Below are 25,177 nucleotides of genomic sequence, written 5' to 3' on the forward strand. Positions count from 1 at the left end.
TCCTTAACTGCAATTCTATTTTGAAGGAAGATAAATAGCTCTCCTAAAAATCAGCATGAGGCTTTTGACAGATTGATGGTCAACATCTTGCCTGGAGTCCTTCATGAAGCATGGATGAGTCACACCAGCCTCCCCTCGCCTTGAAAATTCTATGATCTATTCCAAAACTCTGATAATTTCTCTAATCTTTTGACAGCACTTCCTGGCATGTGACAGACAGTTATTCTGCACTTGTATTAGTGACGATAAGAAAGACAGCTTTATCTATATGTGGTCATTCCTCAGTGGCTATTACTTACTTTACATGATTTATACTTTTTATAGCTCTATTGCTATGCTCTTTGGATACATGATTTTTGAAGACAAGTTAAGAGCATTAGGAGTGCAAACTTAGGTTAAAATTGAGCCTTGAATACAGTTATCAGTCCTATTTATTATTCAGCTAGGCATTGACAACATATTTTTTAACTCCTCTGGTCATACAAAACCAAAAATCTTTGCTAATTTCATATAAAAGTAGTATCTCATCACTTGATGGCAAATAAAAGATAGATCTCAATTCTTAGATAAGACATGATTAAAATAGATATCTGAGAACAAAGAAATACAAAAATCAAAGAAAAATAATAATTTAAAACTAAACCAGGGTATAGACATTTTTGCTTTCTGATGGGGGGTATGGAGGTGAAGGATTGTGTTGGGGAGGAAGGAATTTTCCACTATTAGGGTTAGGGTTTCTAACCCTTGTTCTTCTACCAAGGGGCACATGCCTTACTCTGTTGGTGGAACATATGACTCTTGATCTCGGGGTTGTGAGTTTGAGTCCCACATTGGGTGTGGAGATTACTTAAAATAAAATCTTTATAAAAAAATTCTTCTAAGTGGACTAAGAATTAAATAAACACGAGACAGATTAATAGGAGAAAATCAAATTTCATTGTGTACATGAGGGGAATCCACATAGATATGAAATTTCAGAGACAGGCAAAATGAGGTATACATGTCATTCTGAACTATGGAGAAGGGGGTAGGAATCTGGGGTTTCAAAGGGAAAGAATGCAATTCACTGAAAGATGAAAAAGCGTAAATGGTAAACAAATGTTTCCTGGGCCGTGATGAAATAATAGGACATCAGGATTTTAACAAGCACACTTTGCTAAACTCCTCTATAATCCCTAATTTATATTATCGCATAGTTATCTGTGGTGATGCCTCTCTTCCTGGAGCATATAAATATATATATATTTAAACATATATTAAATATTGTATATATTATATATATAATATATAGACATTTATATTATTATAAATAATATAATATTTATATAATAATAAAATAATATTATTATATTATTTTATTATATTATTATTATATTATTTATATAATGATATATAAATAATATAATAATAATATAATAATATAATAATATTATATGATATATAATAAATAAATAAATATTTATTTATATATAAAATGTTTTTAAAAATATAGTCCTCTATATTTTAGATATAGATTAGATATATCTGTATCTATAGGTAGTCCTCTATGTATTCTTTCCATGCAGTTGAAAGGGAGGTCAGAGTTTCTTTTTGAGACTTTTGGGCCTTAATTGTTTTCAATTCAAAATAATCTACATCCAAGGTGTCCTGTCTTGGGACAAACTGCCCTTGGCCCCAATAATAGCATAATTCCTATTAGCAGTTTAACAGTGTATCTTTACTTCTCTCTTCCTTCAAACACTGGTGAGAAGGGAAGAAGGGGAAAGACTGAAATTGTAAAGCCTCTGTCCATTTTTCTCTGCAGGCAAAATGTGGGATCTGGGGTCAATGCTCACTGTTGTTAAAGCATTTAGGAGTAGAAATGTCTTTGACTTTCGAGAGCCTAATTAGTGGTTGGGAAACAAAATTGCTCTGCATAATAATACAAGGGAAATTGAGTTTACTGGGGAAATCTAGGGGAGGAAGGTGTCTAAAGGGGACAAACAGGAAGTGTGGAAAGGGAATATGAAAACATGGCAGGAGGCCAGACCCTTTGGAAATGGAGATGCTCTGGGCAAAATTCCAGGCATTGGTGTGGCCCACAGAATTTAACAAGGACATCTAAATGTCCACTTTCTGTTTGCCAGGTGCCAGTATCTTGTAGTCTCATCCTTCATATTCATCATTCCAGAACTCTCAAAAGCTGCCGCACATGTGTGAGAGTAAATAAAAATGATTTTTCTCTGCTTGTAGAGGGAAAGTAAAAATGTTCCCTGTTCCTTCTTCCTTCCTTTTTTAGAAACAAAACAGTCCTTGATTCCCTACTCTAACATTTGGGAAGGTAGGTAAATCTCTCCAGGGCTAGATAAGCCCCATCTCCTGTTTCCCTATGCAAAGATGTCTCCAAAGTTTGGGCTTCGTAGGCCTTTAAAAGTTCCACACACAGGGCGCCTTGGTGGCTCAGTGGGTTAAAGCCTCTGCCTTTGGCTGGGGTCGTGATCCCAGGGTCCTGGGATGGGGCCCCGAGTTGGGGGGGGGTGGTCTCTGCTCAGTGGGAAGCCAGCTTCCTTCTCTCTCTCTCTGTCTGCCTCTCTGCCTACTTGTGATCTCTGTCTGTCAAATAAATAAATAAATAAATAAATAAAGTTCCACACACAACTCTGGAGTTAACCTAGCAGACTATCTTAAGTAACTATTTGTCTCTCGAGTAGGTAAGAGGGTTTAATTATTCTTTCTTCTGCTTAAGGTGTGGGGAAAGAGGTTGGGGTTTCCATGCCTTCACCAAGCATGACCTTCTCTCCAATCTCCACATGTTCACCAACCTGGAAACTCTCCAAACCCCAACCTTTTGGGTTTTAATGGAGGCTTTATTAGACAGGCATGATTAATTGAATCATCAGCTATTGGTGACTGATTCAACTTCCAGTCCCTGTCCCCTTTTCCCTCCCTAGAGGAGGTAGTTGGGGTAGGACTGAGAGCTCCGATTCTGTAATCATATCATTGGCTCCACAGGCCACAGTCCCCTATTTTAAGTACTTCCTGAAAGTTACCTCATTAACATAACAAAGATATCTAGATCACTCTTCACACTTACAAAATTCCAAGGGTTTGGGGAGCTGGCCAGGAACAGTGGACAGAGACCAAATGTATATGAGAAATATATAAATATCTTAAAATAAATATTTAAATGACGAAATAAATATTTCTTATAAATCACAGTATCACAAGTGCTAAATCAATTTTCTTTCTTTTCTGCATTGATGTGGAGGGGTCTCTCTTTGTTCATAAGACTTTATTTCCTTAAAACATGAAAATGTCTTATTTTATGCTTTAAAAGGAAATTTTAAAAAAGGAGATGTCACTTATATTGGGGACCATGCTCAAAGAGGAGATATGGCACCCATACACAAATAATTTATCAAAAGTAAAAGTTTGGAGCCAAAGAAGACAAGGAGAAAAATAGTAACCCCTCCTCCACACCCACTCCCACCCCCAACACAGACACAGTGTCTTCTTATCTGAGTTGACATATGGGACAAACACATAACCTAATGTTTGACCTAATTAGGATGATCCTGCATGGATTGTTTTGATTTCTACTCTTTTTTTTTTTTTTAAGTAAGTTCTACACCCAACGTGGGGCTCAAACTCACGCCCCCAAGATCAAGAGTTCCACGCTCCACTGATGGATCCAGCAGGCACCCCTCTAGTCTTTTTTAAAAAGGAGCATTTGTGTAACATCTTCCATGTTATGGGACATTTTTTTAAACATCAGCTATATGATAATATCAAATGGATACATAAAAATTTATTTAATAAATTTACTCTTTTTTGTTACAGATAACATTTCATCGAGTAGCTCTGTTTTTTGTTTATTTTGTGTTTTCCTCATATTTCTGTTTGGATATAATTTCAAACTTCCAGAAATTTGCAAGAATGGTACAAAGAACACCCAGAGAGCCTTCACCTAAACTCACTTATTAACATCTTGTCTCATTTGCTCTATCATTTGCTTTATGTTGGGGGGAAAACTTTTTCTCTACCAACTTAGGTCAGATGGGGTGGTGGGGACCTGTGAATTAACTGACAATAGCCAGATTCACAGGAGAAAAGACAAGATTTACTTACATAGAGGTGAGAGCTCTCAGAATAGTTTATCTAGCAGCTTAGTAGGGGGGAAAAGAGTGTGGGTAGTTAAGAGCCACAATGGGAATGTATGCAAGATTCCTGATGTAATAGGCCATCTCCTTCCTGGCTGGAAACTCCCCTGGCAGGCAATTTATGGCAGCTTGATTCTCAATCACTGGTGCTAAGTGTCTGTTTACTCACAAACAGGAAAATTCCTCAAAGGGAGGAGGTTAATGACGGCTGGATATTCTGGGTCCTCTGCTTTAGTTGGATAAGGAAATTTCAGATAAGATTTGTTTGGGCACCTTTTGTAGCTCAAATGTTTCTCATTTAAAATAATCCTTATGAGTTTGTAGTGGACTATTAGTATCTTCATCTCGCTCCGTGTATATGTATGTCCAGTACACACACACATGTTTGTTTATTTATTTTTATATTTACACTTATAGAAAGGAAGAAAAATATGCCATCCTAAAATATGTTTCTTTGGCATATTCATTATTTTAAGCTGGTTATTGATTTTTTTAAAAGATTTTATTAATTTATTTGAGAGAGAGACAAAGAGTGCACTCAAGCAGAGGGAAGGGCAGAGGGAAAGGAAGAGAGAGAATCTCAAGCAGACTCCCTGTTGCGTTTGAAGATCCGTGCGGGGCTCAATCCCAGGACGGTGAGATCATGACCTGAGCTGAAATCAAGAGTTGGACGCTTAACCCATTGAGCCACCCAGGTGCCCCTAAGTTGCTTATTTTTAAGAAACTGCAGACACAAGAAACTCTGGAAACCCAGGGAAGTAATCTTTTCTTAAGAGACAGGTACATTGATAAGAAAAATCTCCTTTTGTAAAGGAGTCTTCCTGGCTATATCAGGAAAAGGAGGAAACTGTATGGTTTCTTAACCTCCACAAACTGTTACCGGATGAGAAGGTCTGCAGTTAATTCTGCGTTACAACCTTACTCTTATTTACTGTGCTTTTCCTGGTAACCTCCCACAACCAACTCCCTATCCCCAACATTTTTTGTCTTTAGCTGAGGATGGTGTTTACAGTGATGACTTTGGCCATTTGGGGGAGTTACTCAGTTTTCCTGGGTCTCTCCCATGTATACAGAAGGTATACATGTTATTGAATTTTACTTGTTTTTGTCCTGTTGATCTATCTTACATCAACTTAATTATTAGTCCAGCCAAAGAACCCAGACAAGAGGAAGGGAAAGCTTTTCCACGCCTGCAGATGGCGACCATAAAGGACAAACTTCACTGACTTGACTTTGCTTGCTCTGAGCTGCCCCAGCTGAGTTCCTGGGATCTTTGACAGGAACCCGCAGAAGGTAGGAATTCTCCCAGGTCTCCACCTGCAGAGTCTGATGAAAGCAAGAGTGGGGAGGGAACATTTCCTTTTCTGAATATAGATTAGCACAAAAAGTATTTGGGAAACCGGTTTCTTTGATATAGTGACTCTGTTAAAGAATTGATTGTGGGTGACCGGTGAAAGAATTCACCCAACGCAGAACAAAGATCGAAGTTAATTGATACACTGCAAGGGAGCAGTGGGCTGGACAGCAAAGGAGAGACTGTCTGCCAGGAGACAGTGATGGGGGCAGCAATTAAAGGGGGAAGTGAGGAGGTATGGGAACATATGGAATTTTCCTCATTTGGTGACTGTGCCCGGTTGTAAGTAGCCTATCGGTCAGCTAGGACATACAGATATGTTGAGGTAGGTTGCCTAATTAATGAGCCTGCTTGCATCCAGCCTGGTGGTCACTGTGGGCCCTTTTACCTCACTCAGGTTTGTATTACTCAAGCCTATTTCCTTAAAGTGGCCTCTACATTGGTAGTGAATACTCTAGTTTTTTTATTGATCCTTTCCATCCCAGGGTTAGTCACTATTTTTCTTTGTCTCTGTTGTGTCATTGGTTATCCTATTCTGTGTCCTGAGAGTGTGGCTGTGGCTTTGGGGCCACTGAGAGTATTCTGTCTGGTCTCTCAGCCCAAAAGTGAACCCTACTGGGGTGTATCTTGGTGGCCAGTTGAATAGACAGGAATTCTGAGACACAAAGTCACAAGCAGCGTTCTCTTTGTCCAAACGTGCTAGCTCTCAGCGGAGTTCGTGATAGGACCTCCTGGTCCATAAGGGGCTTTTTTCATCTCAACCTCTGTTGTCTTTTTAGTGCTGGGAAAAAGTCCCATTACAGTAGCATCTGTCTGCTATTACAGATTAGTGAGTCTGTGTCTGGAGGGATCTCATGCTCTTGTGGGAAATGGGAAATACTACTTCACCATAACATTCTTAGCATCTGTAAAAATGAAGGCCTTTGCAGTCTTAGATTGTCTTTGGGAGCAAGCTTTCTGGGATCTTGTGAGGTCCACATTTTTTTTTTTTTTTTTTTTTTTTTTTGGTGCACTCTTGTGGAATGACTTTTTCATTTTAGTTAAGCCATAAAAGTCTTTTGGTTGGAGGTGCTATTAAGATTAATAGTCTCTACTTATCAAGGGCCAGATGATGCATCCGTTGAATTAAGCAAACTTCTATATTCGAAATTTTTTAAAAAGAGAGCTCTGTTCCTAAATAATAGCTTATTGATACCTATGAAAGGACCAAATTAAAAAGTGGACACAAAGGTATAATAGGCTTAAAGGCTTCCTTCACAAGATGAAGGAACAGAAATTAGACTTAAGACAAAAATTAATATTCACATCCAATGTAAATTCTCTTCCCCCCAAACCTGACTCCGTCTGCCTGTTTTAACTTCCCCTTCCTTACAAGATTTTTAAGGAGCACTCTGGCCTAATCTCTAGGCCCAAAGTATAGAGGTTACTCATGTAAATGCTGAAAACCAGAAAGTAAAATTAGCAGAAGCATCTAGGACAGGCAGTAGGACTAACTTTGCTATTTCCTACCGCTTGTACTTTCCAGGGCTCTGAAATCAGCCAGCTTCAGACCTTCCTATGCAATCTCTTTTGTGAGGCTATCCTAAACCCCTGAACAGCAACATATCTTTGAAATTATAAAGCCCTTCTCCCTCCACTTTCAGAATATCTTTCCAAATTTAGAGAGGATTTAGCAAGATTAGTGTCCATTCACAACCCACCTCACAGAGGAAACAGATGGTCAAAATTCCTCCTAGACCCTCCTGAAAATGAACAGCTGAAAAGTAGCGTTCAGGGGCTGATAAAAGCCAAGGTTGAATTGTATACACAGAAAGAAGCCTCTTGTTAAAACACTTTATATAGACTTTTACAAATGCATAATTTTTCTTAGTAACATATAATGTATTATTAGCCCCAGGGGTACATGTCTATGAATCATCAGGCTAACACAATTCACAGCACTCACCATAGCACATGCCCTCCCCAGTGTCCATCACCCAGCCACCCTCTCCCTACTCCCCACTCTCCCCTCCAGCAACCCTCAGTTTGTTTCCGGACATTAAGAGTCTCTTATGGTTTGTTTTCCTCCCCAGTCCCATCTTGTTTCATATTTTCCCTCCTTACCCCCCACAAACCCTCACCCAGCCTCTCAAATTCCTCATATCAGAGAGATCATATGATAATTGTTTTGATTCCTACCTTAGTTGCAAATGTCCCTGATGTAAAGAAGCAAGTTTACCTGGAAAGATAGGTCAGTCCCTTGATATGCATGCTGTAATCCTGTTTTTTAGGAGTATTGGAAACAACTGTTTTTGTCTTGCAGCTCTATCCAAAACCAGAAATGTGACTCTTAGAAGCTCTTTACCAATTCCCAGACCTCTTGTATTCATCTCAAAACAGATACTTGCAGATACTGGGACATTGGAAATGGAATTTTCCTGCACTTCAAAAAAAAGAAGGAATTATATAAATTACCCTAGACCTCCCATAATATGCAAATGTGCCCCCAAAATTCCACCTCCAGAGAAAACTTGGATGCTTTCTCTGTGCCTTGGGTGATGTAGATTTTCTACACTCTTCTCTAGGACCAGACAGCCACTCTTTGAAATGCAAACTTTAGGGAGAAATTTCTCATTAGTAGGGTTAAAAAAAAGAAAAAGAGAGAGAGATAGTATTTAGAAATTGGGCAAATGAAAAATCTTCTCCACAAATATTGGTAACTGTGAGATTTATGTTTGTGTCTGTCTGTACATTTATGAGCATTTATAAATATCTGCTCTACATGTGTGGTATTTTCTACCTCCAGATGGTATTGCCAAAATTAATTTGTGAGCGACCTTTATTTATTTGGCTTAGATAGGAGTGCCTGGGTGGCCCAGTCTGTTAAACGTCCAACTCTTGGTTTTGGCTTGGGTCAGATCACACGGCACTGAGATTGATCTCAGAGATGGGCTCTGCACTCAGCCTGGTGTCTGCTTAAGATTCTCTTTCCCTCTCCCTCGTCCCTCATGCTGATGATCTCTCTCTCTCTCTTGCTCAAATAAATAAATAAATATTTTTTAAAAATAAACAGTTGGTTTAAACAAACTAGTGCTTATATATTTACTATTCATAGAAATTCTGAAAAAAAATGTAACTCGGTAAAGAAACTAACCCAAATGATTTTCAAGTTCACCTGGTCTAGGATAATCTTTGGTAAATAAAAGCTACTTGAAATGTATTGGTTTAATTAAAATAGACATTTTTCAGAGTTACCAACATTAAGTGTGATGCAGATAGACAACTACATGGGTTTACTGATCAAATTCATACTATCTCTGTTACAAAATTTGTCAGCAAGACGTGAATTTCTCATAACTAATCTGAATATAATTATTAAGAACATGTGAATTAAATAGATATAAATAAGATTAAGGTTTATGAATGAACTTTTCAGAATATTTTTGTCTACCAAAATAGTTTCCCCAGATCTTTCTGGCAACTTAAAACCTTAGAGTTTTATGTTAAATTAGATGATGGAAATTCATGAAATAGATCATTTCCAACTAAGATAAAATACTGAAACGTTAATTACTGAGCTTAAGTTTATCTACTTTATCTTCTTATTACAGAGAAACTAAAGATGTTTATTTTGGGTTTGTTAGTAAACATGCCTTGTGCCACGCTGAAAGATTGTACTATTAAAAGGGGGTACATGCTTCTAGGAAGTATCAAATGTATTCATAAATTTGCCCATCTAAAGAATGCTGGTATAACCGGCAATTTATAATTTCTTATTTCTTAGTTTTTACTAAAAATTAAAACTTCTAAGGGTTGAGAATTCTAGTATATGTAATTAAAACTGCTAGAAATAAAGAGGGACACATTTCTATATGCAAAGATAATAAGATGTGTACTTTTAGTAAGAAAGAAGTATGAGGAATGGAGTTGAATTTTTGTTGAAGGAAAAGAAAGTACTTTTGTCCTAAAGCAAACTGATTATCTCTGAATGGGAAAGAGAACTAGGGACAAACTAGAACAGACATAGAAAGCTGTGGGCTTACAAAAAAGGAATTGTGGAAAAGGAATTTTATGTGTGATCAAGAAGGATAAGATTAAATTAATTTGATATAAGGGCTTTAAAAATAAGCTTTAACATCAACAATGTACTTATAATAAAACTGGAACTTAGATTATTGGTTTGCTCCTGATAAGAGATTGTAAAGGGTCTTTCCTTACCTTTTGGGTATGGCCTAGAATGAAGAATTTATATTTTATCAAAATGATTTCCTGTGTTCTAAATTGTTTTCATCTGGTTTTTTATTACATTGAAGTAAACCTAGTCTTCTCAATATTAAAAGAGCTAAGTTTTTCTCAGAACTATGTAATCTTCTATCTTCGCCTTTGAAGTTTTTAATTGTCACTTAGTTAAGCAGATAACTAAATATTTCACAGGGACCTATGATCCTATTTAGTCAATTGTCCAAACATTTTGTTATTTTTGACCAAGTTTCCAAAATCAAATTCTTTCAGAAAAAAAGTTGTTTTTAATTTAATTCCAGTATAGTTAACACAAAGTGTTATATTAGTTTCAGGTGTACAATATAGCGATTCAACAATTCTGTACATTACTTGGTGCTCATCATGATAAGTGCACTCTTACTCCCCTTCACCTATTTCACACACCAGCCCCCCCCACCACTGACCTCCTCTCTGGTAACCACCTATATTTAAGAGTCTGTTTCTTGTTTTGTCTCTCTTTTCCTTTTCCTTTGCTTATTTTTTGTTTCTTAAATTTCACATTTGAGTGAAATCATATGGTATTTGTCTTTCTTTGTCTGACTTGGCTTAGCATTATACTCCCTAGCTCCATCCATGTTGCAAATGGTAATATTTCATTTTTTATCGCTGAATAATATTCCAGTGTGTGTGTGTGTGTGTGTGTGTGTGTGTGTGTGTGTAATATAAGACCTCTTTTTCATCCATTCCTGTATTGATGGACACTTGGGCTACTTTCATAATTTGGCAATTGTAAATAATGCTGCAATAAACATAGGGGTGCATATACCTTTTCAAATTAGTGTTTTTGTATTCTTTCAGTAAATACCCAGTAGTGTAATTACTAGATAGTGGGGTAGTTCTATTTTAAATTGTTTGAGGAATCTCCATACTCTTTTCCACAATGGCTGCACCAGATTGCATTCCCTCCAACAGAGCACAAATGTTCCTTTTTCCCCACATTCTTGCCAAGATTTATTGTTTCTTTAAAATCAAATTCTTAATGAGGTTATTTTTTTGACCCAGAAGAAATTTTGGGATATTTAAGAAGGTCCCAAGAAGATCTTAAAAGATTTGTTAAACTAATTAGGCTTATTTGGTATATTAAATTACACAGGAAGCATTGTCAAATAAGTGATGTTCAACCTTCTTAGATTATATTTGTGAAGATATATGTTATTAATATAAGTATTCTAGAAAATGTATGAATTTTTTATAAGTTTCTTTATCTTGGTATAATGTTAGCACTTGTAATTCTAGTTATTATCTTGAAGTATGTGCCACAGAAATAACCAAATTTCCTTGTCAATTGTGCCACAGTGAACTCTGATCTTTAATCATGGGCATTTTTAAGTCTTATGTCATTTATAGATACTTGTTGTTTTACTCTGATAATTTAACAAGTGTGTTTTATCTTCAGAGATTCATGGAAATGACTTTTGACAAATAGAGGGTTCTGATAACCCGAAGTTCACAAAACTGAATTGGGTAAAGATTTCTGGAAGTAGGGGAAAGACTGGATTCAAGCAAAAAAAGAATAACATGGGACTGAACGAACTGAGGAGGATTATAACTTTTATGATTTTTTTGTTTGAAACATTGCTTTTGTTAAACTTTTAAAAGATTTATTTATTTATTTTAGAAAGAGAATGGGAGAGGGGCAGAGGGAAAGGGAGGGAGAATCTTAAGCAAGCTCCATGCTGAGTGTGGAGCCTGGCGTGGGTCTCTGTCTCACAACCCCCAGATCAAGAGTTAGATGCTTAACCATCTGAGCCATCCAGGAGCCCCAGAAATATTACTGATTTTTTTTTTAAAGATTTTATTTATTTATTTGATAGATCACAAGCAGGCAGAGAGGCAGGCAGAGAGAGGAGGAAGCAGGCTCCCTGCTGAGCAGAGAGCCCGATGTGGGGCTCGATCCCAGGACTCCGAGATCATGACCTGAGCCAAAGGCAGCGGCTTAACCCACTGAGCCACCCAGGCGCCCCAATATTACTGATTTTTAAAAATGTTTTGTCTTTCCAGCTTTAAGGAAATCTTTTCTCTTAAGCTAATTATAACTTACATCAATGCGAGAAAATATACCTTTGTGAACAAATTGAAACATTTATATTTTTCTTCCTACTCAACCCCTCCAGAATTCAGAAACTCTCAGTGAGCATTCTTGTATTTTCATGATAATATATTCATTTGCATAAGTTCAATAATAATCTGTTCTCCTTGTAATGGGACACAATTATAAACATTGGTTATATTACCAAGGCTTTGATTAGAATGTCATATTCAAGAGAGACATTCATAGACTCAGTCATGAAAAAACAGCTTTAAGAAAATAAGGTTGATTTTATGGAGCTAATAAAGCCCCTTGGGAAAAACAGCCTGGTACCTTGTTTACAGTGTTTCCAGCAGCCTCATCAGGTGAGTAAGGGAGGTCACTTGCTGGCAGATGCAGAAATCTCAGGATACTTTGGGAACCTTGAGAAAGGGAGTTTACCCAAATCTGTAGGTATTGCAGGTGAATCTGATGGCAAATCTTTGGCTTGACTTTCTGGCCTGGAGAGACTTTTAAAAGTTCAATATGAAACTCCTTAAGAAAGTTTCCAACAGAGGAGATTTAAAAAGAGTCCCTATGGTCAAACACTATTCTTGCCACACTTATGTAAATAATCAGGCCAAGTTTATTGAAACTAGATTTACTTTGCAAAAAATTTAGTCCCAATTTGGCTCTCTTTGGTGGAAATGAGGGTGATTTTAGAGAGAAAAAGTATTTTTCAGTATCATACCTTTGTGGATATTAGATTCTAGTTCTGATTGTCTTTGAGGGTTTGTTGTTTGCCTACAAACTGGACTAGATCCTAAATTCTTCTGGTTTCCTCAAATATCTGGCTATGACTCCACAAATTAATGTTTCCAATTTTCTTCCATCCTTCTGATTTGGAATCATTGAGAACTAAAGCTGCTTTTTCTCCTGAAGTCCTACAAACTGAAGCTAGACAATTTTGATATAAACTTCAAAAAATTGCTAAAATAGCTAATGTTTAGACAGTGTTCATGCCTGTTGCCATGTGGGCCACTCAGGAAAATCACCAGCGACATTCAAACTGCAAACCAAGAAAATCATTCAGATTGCCACTGCCTGCCCTCACTTTATCTGAAGATGTTTTGATCTTGACATTTAGAAATCTTGACTGGCTCCCACCTAGGCTCAGAAACTAGTTTATAATCTACTATAATAATTAACCTTTGTTTTTCTTTTATTTCCATAAAAATACCTCTTATTAATTAGCTGATTGCTTATACAATTCTGGCCTGAATTTGAACTTGCAAGATCGCCTCCTGAAATGAGACACAGATGTTAACCTGAACTGACATATTCTCAAGACGGAGACTGGTTCAATGAGATATAGAGCAGTCTATCAATTTAGCTTTTGGATTTTGAAACTTTTTTAAAGTTTCAAAAGGGGGATAAAATATATCCCCCTTTTGAAAGGGGGATAAAATATACCAAAAATATAAAAGATAAAATATAAAGATAAAATATACCAAAAAAATTTAAAGGGGGACAAAATATACCAACCCAAATATGCCTCTATGGCACACTGATTGATTATCTTAAGCTGGTTATTTTTAAGAAACTGCCAACACAAGAGAAGCTCTGAACACCCAGTGGAGGTTACCTTCTTGTAAGAGATATTTATATTTACAAGGGAAATTTCCTTCCAAAGGGTGTCTCCCTCTCTGTACCACGAAGAGGAGGATATCTATATCTAGAAACTCTTATCAGTGCAGAAGGCATGGACTTACATCTACATTACAAACTTACTCTTGTTTACTGTGCTTTTCCTGGTAACCTCCCATAACCGACTCCCCACCCCCAACACCTTCTTTTGCCTTTAGCTGAGGATGGTGTTTAAAGTGATGCCTTTGGCCATATAGGGGAGTTACTCAGCTTTTCGGGGTCTCTCCCATGTATACAGAAGGTATACATGTTATTAAACCTTTGTCTTATTTTCTTCTGTTAATCTTACATCAATTTGTTAGACCAGCCAAAGAACCTAGAAAGGGAGAAGGTAAAATTTTCTGCCCCTACAATCTATCTGTTCATCTATCTATCTAGATAGATGGAAACACAGATTTAAACTCAGAGAATATGTATCTTTTTGTGAACCATTTCTTCCTACTGTATTTAACCCTAATACTCCAGTTTGTTTGAACTATTAAAAGATAATGAGGCATATCTATAATATTTTTAAGTTTATTTGAGCAAAAATTGATTAGAATCAAGCAGCGCCACACTGGAAGTGGTTAGGGATGCTCCACTGAGAGAAGCAGCAAAAGATCTTCGTAGAGAAAGTGTGGAAGTGAAGTAAGGAAGTTATTTGATTGGCTATAACTTAGGTTTATTTAAGTTTAAATCTTAGATTTAAAATTGCCTTCCTTGGAAAAACCTAGCTGGCTGGGTGTGATTGGTTGTCCTTTGGTTTTGATTTCTTAAGGTTGAAGTATTTACAGTCTCGGGTTTTGGTTCGCTTGTGTAGAATGCTAAGGTATTAAAACCACCTCAATCAATGGCCTCCTTATTTACTCAATATAAGATTACTAAGAACAGTTAGATCTGTTACATAACCACAATGCAGTTATCCACTTTAGCATATTTAACACTGATATAATTATATTTCCTAATCTACCATCCACAGTAGATGAGAAAATTATTGGGTCGATTTTGTTGATTGACCCAATAATGTATTTTATAGCAATTTTTTCCCCTTCAGCACAGGATTCAATCTAGGATCAGGTATTATATTTAGTTGTCATATCTTTTTAGTCTCTATTTTTTTAAGATCTCTCCCATGTGTATATGAAATACACATGTTAATATACATCTGTTTATTTTTCTTGTGTTAATCTATCTTTTATTATAGAGGGATCTTAGCCAAAAACCCTGAAAGGTAAAGGGAAAATTGTTCCCCTCTCTACAGGAAAAGAAACCATAAGACACTGCAAATCCTCTCCTTTTCATCAAAAATCCCTCTTGGGGCACCTGGGTAGTACAGGCAGTTAAGCGGCTGACTCTTGGCTTTAGCCAGGTTATGATCTCAGGTCATGAGATCAAGCCCCACATCAGGCTCCACACTCAATGTGGGATCAGCTTGGGAATCTCTCTTCCTTTCCCTCTGCTGTTCCTGTTCATTCTCTCTCTCTCACTAAAATAAATAAATAAATCTTAAAAAAAATTTCCCTCTAGATTTAGCATTTATTAATGATCTGTACCTGCACCAGTCTACTGTTTTGGTTGAAAATGAAGATTTTCCCATTCAAGCCTTCTTTTCATATTAACAAGTCAGCACTTTCTCACACCTGCAGTGCATAAAATTGTGCTTCTCTCACCCACCCTCATTAACATTTACTGTTTTTTGCCTAACTTTGTAGGTTAGAAAGTACATCATAATTTTTGTGTTTCTAGATAATTAGTAAGGTAATTTTAACTTTGTTCATTAAATTATCTATTCATATTATATCTACTTTTATCAAGAGCTTTGTGTTTTATATATCTGCATGAGGTATATATATTTTAATGCTGTTAATCCATTCTCATATTTGTGACAGTTATTTTTGTATACTTTGTTATTTGCATTTCAATTTTGTTTATACTTTTACCATATATCTAAATATTTTTTATATTGGGGCACCTGGATGGCTCAGTCAATTAAACATCCCATTCTTGATTTTGGCTCGGGTCGTGATCTCAGGGTCATGAGATCCAGCCCTGCATCTGACTCTGCTCTGGGTGTGGAACCTGCTTGGGATTCTCTCTTTCCTTCTCCCGCTGCCCCTTCCCCCCAACTTATGGGTTCCCTCTATAATAAATAAATAAATAAATAAATATTTTTGGTATTGAGTCAAATGTATCCATGTTTTCCTTTATGATTTTTCCTTTATATAATAATTAGAAAGTCTATTTCATATAGTACATAATAAATTACATAATCAATTTTTTAGTGTTGATTATATTCATGCTGCTTATATTGAAATGGACTTTGTGTGTCTGTGTGTGTGGAAAAGAAGAGATAAAGAATTATAGTGATTTGTTCCAAAGATAATTTCGTAATAGTAACAATTATTAATATTGAAACTGTTAGTGAAAAAGATTGTATGTGTGTTCATAAGAACTCTTTTAACACCAGGATCATTCACAACTTTTTCCTTAAGGTCAGGTGTAGTTAAAAGGTATGTGGAATTTAAGAAACAAACCAGAGGATCATAGGGGAAGGGAGGGAATAATAAAATAAGATGAAGTCAGAGGAGACAAACCATAAGAGACTCTTAACTATAGGACACAAACTGAGGGTTGCTTGAGGGGGGGTGACTGGGGGGATGGGCATTAAAGATGGCACATGATGTGATGTAATGAACACTGGGTGTTCTATGCAACTGATGAATAACTGAATTTCACATCTGAATATAATGATATACTATATGTTAACTAATTGAATTTAAGTAAAATAAGTTTTTTTAAATGGTAATAAGACAACATGAAGCCAAAGATTAGTTGCTGTTATTTATTTTTACAAAAGACCAAATGGGGTAAAGATGCCCTCTAGTGGAAGGTTAGGCCCTCTCTACAATCAAACTGAAATCATAAAAAAATCTGCCATCCATCATTTTATGAAATGCTCTACACATGTAATTGAGATGTGGGGTTTTGGCTTTCTTTTTGAACAATAGAATCAGTAACAGAATTAAGAAATTAATTCTCTTACATAAGAAATTGTATTCCCATTCATATGTTCTTCCTGGATGGATTTTATTTATCTTAATTACTTCTACAGTGCATTATCCTATAAACAGGGAAAACGAAACTGCCACAGTGTTTTCTTTTTTGAAAAAAGAATTGGTCATTCTTTTTTGACAAGTATATCTACTCTTATACGTTTATACAAATAAATATTGACCCGTTCAGTAGATAATCTGAATTTGCTTTCATTTTATGAAAGAAATTGTTTTAATATTATGAAAGTAAATAGTTTGTAAAGTTATCAAAAGAGCTAGTGATAAATATTAGAAAAGGAAGATGTTGACAGAAATGCTTATTATATGACTTTCAGTGTTGATGTGGTTGAAAAAGATGTAAGAGGATAAAGGAACTGGGTGTGTAGACTTAATTTTGTGGTCTTAAAAAAAAAAACAATTGGATATCCATCTGGACAAAAAAAAAAAAAAAAGAGCATCTTAACTTCCCTCTCACACCATCAAGAAAAATTGATTCCAAGTGGATTACAGATCTAAATGTGAAAAAATAGAATAGTAAAGCTTATAGAAGAAAACATAGTTCATCTTCAGCATAGCAAATATTTCTCAAACTGTACACAAATAGCACTAACTATGAAGGAAAATGTTGATAATTGTACTAAATGAAAATTAAGAACTTCTTTAAGTGAAAACCACTACTAAAGGGAGTGAAAAGGCAAATCACACTGGGAGATGACATTTGCTTAAATCAACAAGAAAAAGAACGTAGTAGAAAAATGACAACAACTTAATAGGGACTTTTCAAAAATATTCTAGTGACTAATAAACTTATGAAAAATGTGTTCAACTTCCTCAGTCATCAGGGAAAGTAAACTTAAATCACAGTGTGATAGATACCACCATAACCAGAAAGAACTGTGCTGGTAAATGTAGGACAATGGGCTTTCTGAAGGGGGAAAAAAAAGTGTGGTGTGTATATCACAAACTGACAAATAATTAAAAAAAATTCAACATAATAGGTATTCTGCATGCTAAATTCCATGTAGTCAACTGATTTTTATTGAACACTTTTATTGATTTTTGCTGAACTCTAGTATCCATATCTGTAATTCAACCATGCTTTGATAATTTTTTAGCTATTCACAACATATCAGCTACAAATATGACACTTTTGAGTTTAACCTGCATTACTAACATTTCCCCATCACTTTCTTATGTCTATATAAATCAACAGTATAATAAATCAACCTCTGATAAGTAGCATTTCTCAGTTTCTATGGTGTGAACACTCCACCGTAGTAAATTTCATATTACCCACAAAAAACTGCTGAAGACATGCATAGTAGTGCACCATTATATAGGATTTCCACCATGCAAACACAATTGATGTAAATAACCTTAATAGCATTGATGATAGTCAGATGTAGTAAAATAGGAAATAATGAAATCTGAATACTTATTACCTTTGTTTTAATATAACTTACTTAAGTTTATATATAATTTAATTTTTAATAATGCTTGTGTTTAACAATGCTTGTGTTTAATAATGCTTGTGTTTAACAACAAAATTATTGAAAATTTAACCACTGGCTAACTGGTTATGAGCCAACTCTAGCATACTCTTCAACCTACCAGAAGAAAAAAAGACAGTCAATACCAAGGGAGGCCCTATGACCTGATAATTCAATTCCTAGATATGCAACAGGAATGCACACAAATATTCACCAAAGATATGTACAAGAATGTTCACAGCAGCACTGTTCATAATAGCCCTCAGCTAAAAGCAACTCCAAATCTATCAATAATAGGATAAATAAATCACATTATATTCCGTGAGAAAAAACCAACTATTTTTACATGTGCCAATATAGACGAATCTCATAAATGTAAAGTTGAGTGAAAGAAGCCAGACCTAAGGTATAGATACTGTATGTTTACATTTATATAAAGCTCAGAAATAGGTTAAATTGATCTACAATTGATCTAACACAAGTAGAGTGAATACCTCTTGGGGTTAGGGTTCAAGGAGGGCACCTAGTGTCCTGGTTATGTTCTTTTTCTTAACCTAATCTTTTTTTTTTTTTTTTTAAGTAATTGCTACCCTTGAACTCACAGTCCCAAGATCAAAAAGCCCTTGTTCTATCGACTGAGCCAGCCAAGCACCCCATGTTCTTTTTCTTATCGGGAATTGTTTATGCAGATGTGTCCAGTTTGTGAACATTCATCAGACTATAGAACTTGAGACCTGTGTGCTTTTCCATGGTTGTTGAATTTTAGTAAAGTGTTTACTTTAAAACACTTTTATTTTATTTTTTAAAAGATTTTATTTACTTAATACAGAGAGAGAGAACAAGCAGGGGGAACAGCAGGCAGAGAGAGAGTGAGAAGCAGGCTCCCCACTGAGCAGGGAGCCTGATGTGGGGCTCAATCCTAGGACCCTGGGGTCATGACCTGAGCTGAAGGCAGATGCTTAACCGACTGATCCACCCATGTGCCCACTTTAAAACATTTTTAAATGTGATCTCTCGATTTCAAAAAAATACAATTGATCTAATTGGTAATTCCAAGGTAAAAGTAAATTGGTTGATTTAATTATATCTGAAGGAGCAGGGGAGTAGAAACCAGAAGGTTAGGTAATGGAGTCCCATTATCTAACCATGAGACCATGTGAAAGGGATTTTATTCCTTTTGTGACTCATCCTTTCTGCTACAAAATAGTAGTATTGGTGAATTACGCAAACCAGAACATGATTGAAAGAAAAAGCTTATCAAATATCTGTATTAACCTTAAAAATATCTAAATACTTTATGAAGCTAAATTATGGCAAAGAGTGCTATATCCAAAAAAGTCTATGTTTTTCCTAAAAATATAGCTTTAATGATAAGAGTGAAGTAGCTATTTAAAAACTTTTCAAAGACATAATAACCTTATACATCTTTCCCTTTGGCCTGGATCCAGAGAGGGAAAACAGCTGCAGGCCAATAAAATGAAAAGGAGAGGAGTGCCTCTTGGTGAAAGATATGGGTAAATGGTTAAATGAATATTGGAAATGGAGTGAAGTTTCCATCAGCTGTAAACACAGGGGAAGGCAAGCAGCAGCTTTCTGCTGAGTGGAATTTAATTTAACAGCATATGTTGCAGATAAAATATTTTACAGAGATTATTAATTCCTATAGGTTTATACCTACATTTTCAAATTAGTATCACATTACTTTTGAAGGCTTTCTCCTCCCATAGATAGCATATCAAAATATTATATAAAATAAGACATTTGATTCTGTTGTTACCCCGAAGACCTGCTAGAAGTTTTACTGCTACAGCACATTTCACATTTCATAAATTTTTATGCCCACTTTGACCTAGACTTGCCTTTTTGTGGGAGTTACCTAACACTTTACTAAAATTGCCATTTCAGACCTAGTCTTGCACACATGGTGCTGAAGCAGTCTGGGACGTGGTCTTGCTTGGGAACCTTGGGTTAAGAATATGTGATATGTATAAAAGAGTATTTGTTGTAGATGGACGTGATGGAAAGAGATCCTGTCTTAAAGATTCCTGTGAGCCTTACATTTTGGTCAAGGGTGAGCACCACTGAGTACCAGTTTGGCAATAATCCTACACATCTCCTCTGAAAAGATCTCGGGAATTTTAATCAACAATCAAAGACCTTGGAATTCTTTCAGACATTTGGTTCTGCACACATAACCAAGTTCATGTGAACAAGAGGCTCAGATCAATGAACAACCAGATGCAGACATCATCTGGGTAAGTCAAACAAGGTTTATGTATTTAGAAGGCAGCATGAAGTTGAAGCAGGTACGGTATATGGTGGAGAGGTTGGCTCTCATTTCCTATGAACAGACAGAAGTGCCTTCAGAAAGGCCACACCAACGGACACACAGTTGAGGATGGTCAGTCTGAGCGAATGAAGTTCACATCCTACCTTTCAAAGCTCAACTGCCATTTTAGACCTAGTCTTGCACACATGGTGCTGAAGCAGTCTGGGACGTGGTCTTGCTTGGGAACCTGCTGGAGACAAGTGTACCGTGGCCAGGGATATCTCACTTATCCCAGAGTCATATGGCACAAACAAGGCTTGCAGGTGTAGAGTACCTGGTACTTGTGCTCCTAGATAAACTTTGCATTCATTACTCTAACCTCTCCAAGCTAAAACAGCTTGGGCCAGCTAGAATCCTGATTTCCATGCTGGGGAGCAGAGCAAGAATCCATTACTCTGAGGGACTGGGCATCATGGTAATGCACCATTGGACCAGCCCTAGGGGCCTAGTCTACAAGTCCTGACTTACTTAGGTTGACAAGGAATCGTAAGACTGAAGGAGGAAAAAAAAGACTACAAAATATCTGCCCCAGTCACAGACTGTTGCATTGTGTAGTCACTAGCTGTTATAAAACAGCTTTTCTACATCATTATTTTCCACATGGTTTTATTTAACTTTTTTCATTTGTTTTTGCCTTCTAAACCTCTTCGTTGAGCTATGAGGAAAATTCTATCTGGTCATCCTTTCATCAGGTGAAATAACCATTTGGACATGTACTTCCTTTCAACCCAGTCAACCCATTTTGATTTATTTATTTTTAAAGATTTTATTTATTAATTTGTCAGAGAGAGAGAGAGCAAGCACAAGCAGGGGTAGTGACAGGCAGAGGGAGAAGCAGGCTCCTCCCTGTGCAAGGAACCTGATGCAGGATTTGATCCCAGAACTCCAGGATCATCACCTGAGCCAACTGAGCCACCCAGGAGTGCCTCAACCCCGTTTTAAATGATAGGATATGAAGTTGCAGTATCTCCATGCAATCCCAGCAATTCGGATTCATCATTGGATTCATCCATGATGTTTAAATTGGGGAAGAATTGCTAGATGTTACTCATCTCTGCCTAAAGCTTAGCCTACCTCAACTACTTTTCTGTGCTGAAACTCTTATTTATCTTGGATCATTCTGCTGAGGCAGCGAGCTGATTAGAATCGGAGCCAGGTTCAAACCCTTACTTTACCACCTTCTAGCTTTGTAATCTTTGTTAGGTCCCATAGACCTTGAGCTTTGCTTTCCTCATCAGTAAGGTGGGATTAAATCTACCTCATGGATTTGTAATGACAGTTAAGATAATGTTTGCAATCTTGACTTGAACAGTGCTTGACACATAGTCTATGTTCAGTAAATATAAACGGAGTCTAAACCTGACAGTTTGGTCTTTTGGAATATATAGCGTATGCCAAAATTCTTTATCATCTGCAATTTTTACTGCCAGGGTTGGGTTTTACTGAAAACCTCTACATTTCAGCAATAAATTAATTGCCAGGATTTTAGAGGATGAGTTTGTTGTGTTCTGAACAAAAATAAAGATGCTTGCAGCTAAAAGCATTTCCTTGTTTGTGAAACTAGGCTTGTGACTACATGCCAAGGAACTCAAAAATACATATTATATTCTGGGCCACCACTTACTTTCTTGGAAGCTTCTTGAGAAAGTTAATGAATGTATCCAAGAGTTTGTTGAACTCAAGTAAATCTTCACTGAGGTGTTGGCTTGCTCACTTTGTTAGATGGATTAAAGGTTATGGGAGAGGGGCAGAGTTGACGGTGTGGCTGATGGACTAGGAAACAGTGAGCCTGCACGATAACGCAGGCAAGGAAAATCACTCCACATAGGGATTAAGATTTTAATTGGTTTCTCAAGGCACTTGCAGACTCTATTCCCAAGAACGAATTCTGAATTTATAGGAATAGTGGAGGAGTGCAGCCATGACCATTTAGGGCTTTCTATTTTACATTTATAAATATTAATTGAACACATTACCACTGTTCTAAAAATGGTCTAATAAATATTTACCAAGATTAGCTGGTTATTAGACTTCTTAACTTAGTGCTTCCAACTGTGTTAATTTTGGCAATGAATGTGCAAATTACTAAGCTCGTTTAAGGATTCTAAACTTGGAAGGGACAGAGATGGGGAAATAGATGTTTGAAAATTAGCAAAAAAGGGACAGGACGGTTGCGGGCCATGGCTCAACTCTCCGCATCTAGTTCCGCCCAGTCTCCATGAAGTCATGTAATCAAGGTTCACCTGATTTCGGGCACCGGCCCTGATCTTCTGAGCCAACTGAGGCAAGGAAGCAGGGACTGCGGGAAGTTGTACAGGTGTCGCCTAGTCGAGTGCCCAGGGGAGCGCGGACCACAATGCTAGCAGCAATAGATAAGAGAATGATGTCTGTGTGGGCTTGACTGGGCGAGCTGGCTCTGCTGTGTGATGTTGGGTGGTGTTCCTGGCTGCATGGCCCAAGTCTGGTCCCTCACCTTCTTTGTCTTCTGGGGCCTACCAAGCGCGTGTTCACAAATTCCTTTCTGCCAAATAAGCCAAAGTCAGTGTCTCTTGATTGTAACTAGGAATTTTATGCAATGGAGCAATTAATTCAATTTTTTTTAAAAAGCTATGTTAGGTTGTTGAAATTTTCATGGATTGGATTTGGTGTGGCCAGCTTAAGACTTCTCTGATAAATTATAAGCTCCTTTATAAATGAAGTGGAAAAATAGAAAATATGAAGAGAATCCATACAAGTTAGGTTTCTTCATTTTTTTCTCCTTATTGTCAAAGTAATACATCATTCGAATATTTTAAAACAGTGTTTTTAACAGAGGAATAATTATCTAATAATTATTTTAACGCACTGTTATAGGTTCAAAGAAAATACAAGGGTCGAGGTGGAATGGCTAATACAAAGGGCGCACACGACTAGCGTGCTGGATCTCGTGGTACACTATGGTGCTCGTGAGAAGCTGGCTAGAGAGTGCATGTTTCCTAATAACTGGACAAATAGTGTAGCCCGGTGAGAAAGACAAAGGAGACTTTTCCCTTTCTTTCTTCTAACACTCATGCCAATCAGTAAATGTTTATTTTAAGCAAAACTTTGTGCTAGCAATCTGGAAAAACTCAAAGAGTTGTAAGTCACCTGAATGCACTTGAAGGAAACACATTTATTCATTCATTTTTCAAATGTTTATTACATGCTACTATATTAGATACAATGGATACAAAGGTATACAAGGTGCAGCCCTTGTCCCCTGAGGCTTACGGTTAATAAGTACTATGGCTCCCATGACTAGACACCTGTGTGGCTTGACAATACACAGGAGCCTATTAGATATTTATTTACTTAATAGGTTATTTGTTTTTGGCTAACATTTTTTAGACATGTACAACCAATTACCATAGCCTATTTTTTTTAATTGCTATTCATTGTTCCATCTCGAGTTTGCAGATTTACGCAGTATATAATCAGCAAGTTACGAATAAATTAAGATTATACATGTATGTTCCCAAAGGTGACATGTATAAATACATTAACTACAAGCATGGATCTAAAATTGTGATTAACCTCATGGGGAACCTGGGTGGCTCAGTTGGTTAAGTCTCTGATTCTTGATTTCAGCTCAGGTCATGGCCTCAGGGTTGTGAGGGTGAGACAGGATGGGGAGGGAGGCTCTCCTTCTCCCTCTGCTCCTCTCCCCACCCACTCCCTGCTCACACACATGCATGTTCTCTCTCTCTCTGAAAAAATAAGATTATGACTAACCTCATTTTAAAATGCAGAAATTTAAAATTATACTTTCTTTTTAAATGAAGACATTATATACTTCAAAAATCAAATTTGGCTTATATCAGGGATGGATGACAGCTACAGGATTGTACTCTTCAATGCCAATTACCTAATTTTTTTGTAATAGCAATGACATTAAAAGGAAATTACCCCCGCATTTTAATTGCCAATCTAGCATTGAAGAAAGTTTTGCAAAAAGGTAATGCAACCTTTGAAAGGCTTCAAACTCTAAATTAAAATCTGCTAGGCTCATATTAAAATGGGAATGTTGCAGATGAAAAAGAGATACAGCTGGTTTATTGGATAAAATAAAAAAGTTGTTGACATTTCTTTGAATGTTGATCTACTAAATTCTGTTTCTCTAAATATTGCTTTCTATTAGTTTTTCTTACTGGTACAAGTTATCTCAAATAGCTTACAAAGTTCTTCTTGGCAAAGCACTTCTATTTGCTGTTGAAAAAAAACTGTTCTGTGTTGACTTAACAGTGTAAGTATTTTTGCTATAAAATTGTATCATGGCAGACATCTAATGATTTTTCCACTAAAACAAAATAGTATGGTATTTTTATTCTATCAGCATTGCATTTAAAAAAATGTTAATGTTAAACACAAAGAATTGTTATCTTATTTGGCCATGAGATACTGAGTTGGAAAAACCTACAGTTCTTTTGGGTTTCCCCTTTCCTCTCACACTACTGCCACACTCATAACACTTCTGATACTTCTGGTCATCAAATCTGTGGAGGGTCCCCCATACCAAGCAATTCTTCAGGACACCTGCTGGGTATCCTACAATTTAACTCAATTCTGACACTATCTACCTGGAGGCAATGTCAGAAGATAGTGTCAGATCCCACAGGTTAAAGGCTCAGTCCCACAAGACTGCTCTCACCCCACTTCAGACGTCAATCTTGAGTAGTAGGTCCTCAGCTTAACCACAATTTCTGTCTGACGTGGCTGCAAATCAGTGGTTCCCACCACCCACTCCCTGGATTTATAGAACCAAGCAGCTCACAGAACTCAGGGAAATGCTTACTTAAGTTACCAATTTATTAAAGGATATGATTGAGGATACAGGTAAATA

The 25,177-nt window shown here is 36.6% G+C and overlaps 1 pseudogene; it reads left to right on the forward strand.

Moving 5' to 3' along the window:
• Positions 1–23,326, forward strand: part of LOC116854310 — a 35,886-nt pseudogene extending 12,560 nt beyond the window's left edge.
• The last annotated feature ends 1,851 nt before the right edge of the window (positions 23,327–25,177 follow it).

This window comes from Lontra canadensis, unplaced genomic scaffold (assembly GCF_010015895.1).
Source record: "Lontra canadensis isolate GAN:19392208 unplaced genomic scaffold, GSC_riverotter_1.0 scaffold90, whole genome shotgun sequence".
Taxonomy (NCBI): domain Eukaryota; kingdom Metazoa; phylum Chordata; class Mammalia; order Carnivora; family Mustelidae; genus Lontra; species Lontra canadensis.